A 6092-nucleotide genomic window follows, 5' to 3' on the forward strand; every position below is an offset into this window, starting at 1 on the left:
GTGTCCTATTTTAACCGTCCTGTCAGTTTTGTATTTTCTCACAACTTATATGATATGCAGCTGGTATCACTGGTTGGACAGTAACTATAAACTTTTAAATCCGACATGACCAGTTTAATGACGGAGACCTCATTCAACTTACATTGACAAATAATTCTGCAACATCAAATAAATAAATGACAATACTATACTGCACTTGCCAATAAGACAACTATCGAACAATTAGACCAAAACAAAGAAAGTGTCAAGCTGCATTGACGTAAACAACGGATATGTGTATATTCACTCATTAACTAAAATTAAAAAACAATATAACTAAAATTATACTTGAATGTTTTGGTTTAATCTAATCAACATAAAGCTGGGTGAAGTTGTCCCTTATTAGAACTTTTGGTTTACGATGCTTTCCATCTACATATTGTGTCATAATTGGTTTGACCTTTTACTTTTTCCAACGGATTTCGTTCTTGACGAAACCCCATGTTTATCGTTCTAGATGATATCAATGTTCTCGTTAAGGTATGCAAACACGCCAGTGCGTTCGATTGACACTAGCTTAACACTAGCTGAGTCTTGTTACCATCATAATTTTCCCTCCGATACCGAAAAGAAGCTGAAAACATACTTCTGTTCAATATTTTTACTTTCGTTTTAATTCATTGTATGTTATGATAAATTCGAAAAAAATATGACAACATGACAAACGCTAATGGGATAAACGCCGAGAAGATCGAAATGTTTTCATAAACACGCGTACCTTTTGGGCAACGGAAAATTCCAACAGGGACCAATTTCAGCTACCTGATGCAGGGCTCTGTTTTTAGAACGAAAGGACATTTCCCATTATAAATATTATAAAAATAGATTTACGCGACGACCGTGATCAGTTAAGGGTAAATAACGCAAACGATAGCGAATCAAAGCGTTAAGAAGTCATGGTTTTGGTATATAATTGGGGTTTCCTTTGAATTAATTGAATTTCTTGAACCCTGCAATGGACAATTGCATTGGGTTTTTAATTATTTGTATTGCGTGATCACGCAAATACGCAGCTTATCTGGAGCTCTGAGTCCTACCTCAGACAGACTGGTATAACAAAATTATTTGTCCTCATCAATCAAAAACTGACCATATTTGCACTTTATTATGTACATGTACATGATGTAAATCTTAATAGCCACAAAGTAAATCACTTATATAATTTTATATCAGGATGGATTGTTGAATATAAATGAAAGCAATATTGGAAAACAATGACTACAAAATTATGCTCGCATCAGTATATAGTGCCAGCATGTCCCCTTTTTATTCAAAATTTTGGATCGTAAACTAATTTCAGTTGTTTCGATATCTCATATTGACTCATATAACAAAATTATTTGTCCGCATCAACCAAAACTGACCATATTTGACAGCATCAACCAAAACTGACCATATGTGACAGCATCAACCAAAACTGACCATATTTGCACTTTATTATGTAAATCGTAACATATATATAAAGCTGCATAGTAAATCACTTTAAGTTACTTATCACGATGGATTGTATAATTCAACTGACAGCATTATTGGAACACCAATGAACACATTGACTACAAAAAAATTCCACATTAATTTAGAGTAACAGCATGTCCTCTTTTTATTCAAAATATTGAATCGACCTAGACAAATTTCAGTAGTTTCGACTATCAGACTGAGTCGTTTTAACAAAATGATTTGACCGCATCAACCAAAACTGAACATATTTACGCTTTATCAAGTAAATATATATGGCCTCGTTGTAAAACAATAATACTTCTTCTATGTCAGGACGGATCGCATGATAAAGACGACACCAACTTCGGACACAATACACCGTATCGCTATTTGTCCACCTTTACTGGATATCACACAGATTCCCGTAAAATTTTGACGTCATAAAACAAAATATCTGACGCCCCAATAGAAAAGTGATTGTTGTATGCGTCAAAAGTTCAAGCGGCCGGGTCAGCAGGGATTAGCGATGAGGTGTATGTATACCATATCTAAAATTTTTGTCCACATCAATTTTAATAGCGTGCCATTATTCCCTCTCGGTATCCATAATAAACCGTCACTAAACTTTAGTGACTTTTTAAGTCAGTAGTTTGTGATGGTTTATCTTTTTTAAACAAAACTATTCAACGGCATCACTGACTGATTCATATACTTTATTTTAAAATGAAAAGTACATGTATGAGAAGTTCTCTTCTTGGAATAGTATACTGTTAATATAATTTGAAGAAGGCAAAGAAAACTGATTGATTTTGTTTGTAGCCTAACGTCCAGGGGCAAATGTTTCATTCATGTTCAGATCGAGTATATTTTTCTGACGTTCCATACTCCCAGATATCATTTATAATCGTTAATAACTTTAATATAGATAAGTCCTGGCTAAATTGACGAGATGGCCGTGCAAATGTTTTTTTACGTTATACCACACTTTTTTCATTAATATCCCATAATTCATCCACTGTACAATTTCCGTTTGAACATTTGTTAAAACAGACTCTTAAATCATGAATGTAAATCCAAGGCAAACAAGGTAAATTACGATTAAATTCTTACAGTTCTAGGACAGGTTAGAACAGTTTTATGACAGATTATTCTGACAGTTCTAATGAGAGGTTATAAGTGATCTCCACTGTACCTCTTGGTATTTCATAATCATTTATATCTGAATCTTGGGTGGCAGGTACCAGTTTTGGTGTACCAGAACATGTGTCCCACGCAGAAATTTTGTTATAGTTAAGCATTGAGGTATATAATTGCATCATGTGGACTAAAAAAATGAATGAAAATTCAAGGCTTGTGTACTACACAAGTAAGTAGTTGACTACGCAGGTTGGGGATTTCCTTCACACATGGGTCCAATCAGATGTCAAAATTGTGGTCTCCTCACTTGACGGCATCCAATCAAAGTGGGGAAAATATTCATTTTTTTTGTAAACAATGATATCTTGAGATTTTGATGGTAAGGATAGGTACGGACAAGGCACTAAATATCCTTTATCTCTTGAAATTTGCCTAAAATTCTTGTCGGCTTTTAGTAGTATTCTGCAGGTGAGCATTAGATTGGTATCAGAGCATCACATTTGTTGCCTTATTTGCAATGCATTTATAAATTTTTAAATCTCCATGCTAGACAGACACCAACATTTAAAGGTTTTTTTTTATATACATTTACATAAGCACGCACACATCTTAGTTCCTTTAAACCATACATTTTATTTGTATATAAGCTTGAATGAATTTTCAAGAAAATAAAATCATAAATACATGAAATTCTAAAGATTGCTTTCTTCACTGATTGCGTGGACAGAAGGTCACCGCTTACAAGAAAGTACACGACTATAGTTCTTAACTGACATGTGGAAGTCATTTTATCGAAAGTTTAAATGAAACCATCACATCTTTCTAAACTATTTAGAGCTAGCTAGTTGCGTTATAAACGTTTGTTTTTATTACCATTACCATCTGTTGACTATATATTAACCTCATTTTACTCACAAATGTTCTACATGTAAACGGTAACGGTTAATATCAAACAACAACTTTTAAGTGTAAAGCTTATCCTGGAGACATTTATTTTGATGAAACGATCACATTTTCGCTTATATTCTACAGTAATTACAAGTCATTCAGCATACGTTCTATAAATTTTAACATTTATTATTCAAACCAAGGTACCACAAGGGGCATTTACAAGCAACAATAACATTCAGATGCAAGCAGAATGTAAACAACAAACATGGTACTTTATATTGTATAATATATTGTGACAGATATAATTGAAGTAGATAAACACAAAATGCAGACCACGTACAAAACAGTTGTTGTGTCCAGCATCGCAGCTTGGGTTCATATCTCAGTCATTTTTATTGAAGATTAACGCCGTTATAAATAACTTAACTTATTTTAGATAGCAAACATAACGTACGTAAGGGGACGACCATTTTTGATATTCGGGGGGAAAAGGGGGTTGGGGGGGGGGGGGGGGGGTCAGGAGGAGTTGTTTTGGATCGGTTATTTATTTCTGTAAACTAAGAGTACATATTATCTATTTTCTGCACTTTTGCATCAAGATTTTTCATTAAAGCAAGGGACTGATAATTTATTTTCACAACTATATTTATAATATTCGAAAACATACCATTTTAAAATTATTTCCTTATTATAAATAATACATGTATAGTCAAGTCATTATATCATTTTATCAGAATTAATCATCATCCTCTGCAGAATGGAATCTTCTATATTCTTAAACTTTAATACATGTATAGCATATATACACAGTATTAAAGTTTGGTTGTAAGTAGCCTTTTTTAAAAGTATTGGCAAACATGTTTCGCCGAGCGGAGCGAGGCAATTTTATTTTTTTTTAAGGGTTTTAGAGCCGCTGAAGGCCCAAGAAACTGTAGAAAAATGATGCTATATTATGCGTTCTGGGTGTTCCCCAGACCTTTTCTTAACCTGAAAATGCAAGTTCTGTTTAAATAATTTTTGGACAATATTTTGGTCTTAAAGCAAAATGTATAGATTCAGTGTAAGACTTAAGTTTCTAGGGACAACATCAAAAGACCAATATGCATGATAAAGCAAAAATGTAATTCACATAGTTAAGTCTGTGGCTGCTCTTGATTAAGTTAATAACAAAATTACTAATTTACAAAAGGAATGCAACACTTAAACAGAATACAGAAAGGCAATCAATGAACAAACGACAAATAAATAAGAAACATTGATCCCGAAAAATCAGGGGCCTAGGTCTGAGGGAGAATAGAACTTACTTCTTGCAAGGCACTCGCCGTGAACACAATTTGATATGGAGACAAGCGTTTGGTTTTTAAATTTCCTACACGAGGCATTTGCCTCAATGTAGTTACGGCCCTGTAAATAAAAGTGAGGTCAGTGTTCCCGAGAAAATATACCTCAAGTTAAATGAAACCAATTTTCAGAAATTTCAAGTGTATTTAAATAATATTTATACTTTTATTATTAAAAGGTTTTGGAAGTGTTTTTGTTTGTTTGAAAAAAGATGAATTTATGAAGAATCTGGTGCCATCTCATACTTTCAATCAGACCTGCTAAGTTATTTATTTTCAATACATTACAAGTCAGGTCATTTATTTTCAATCTACTACAGAACAAACCATTTATTTTTGTGATAATCATGCAAGGCTGAGTTATTTATTTTCAAAATCCTCCTGCCCCTCCCCCTTTCCTCCCAGAATATCAAATGGTCGTCCCTAAGTCGGTTGCTCAATTACAAAAGACACCGAGTGGTTACAGTTTTTAGTGTTTAATGACGTTTTTAACTTTTTAAAGACTTTTTATGAACTGATATGTAGTCGTCATCTTCAAAATACACTATGGAACGATATTTCTGGATACGTTGTTGTCATATGTTGCAACAGTTATATTTATGTTAGAAGCAGATTTCAAAAAACATATTTTGAATACTATGAAACGTGATAATAGTACATACTATATTTTTGGAAATTTTATTTGGTACATGTACATGTAGTTACAGAGTATTAAAATAGTCGATGTAAATAAATAAATAAATAAATGCAATTTATTATGAAATTATTTAAATAATGAAAAGAACTGATTGAATTGAATATTGCTCTCAAATATACTATCTGTAGGGTCTATTCAAGAGTTCTCATAATACAACATACGAATAAAACTGAGAATGGAAATGGGGAACATGTCAAAGAGACAACAACCCGACTAAAGTGCAGATAAAAACCGAAGGCCACCAATGGGTCTTCAACCAAGCGAGAAAACCAGGCACCTGAAGGCGTGCTTCAGCTGGCCCATTAACAAAAATGTATACTAGTATAGTGACATTGGATGCCTTACTAAACTCCAACTCATGTAAATAAACTAAAATTAAAAATGTTCACTCTCTTTTGGATTTCAGTAATTAAAAATAAGATAAAAAATATGTACTATATTTGCTGTATGTTATATATATTTTGTGCATTTTAAAGATAGTCAGTCATGTTCTTTACAGGTACAAATGGCATGTGTTAAATAAATGTTTAAAACTTACCGCTTCTGAGAGA

The sequence above is a fragment of the Mytilus galloprovincialis genome, chromosome 1, assembly GCF_965363235.1.
Source record: "Mytilus galloprovincialis chromosome 1, xbMytGall1.hap1.1, whole genome shotgun sequence".
Taxonomy (NCBI): Eukaryota; Metazoa; Mollusca; class Bivalvia; order Mytilida; family Mytilidae; genus Mytilus; species Mytilus galloprovincialis.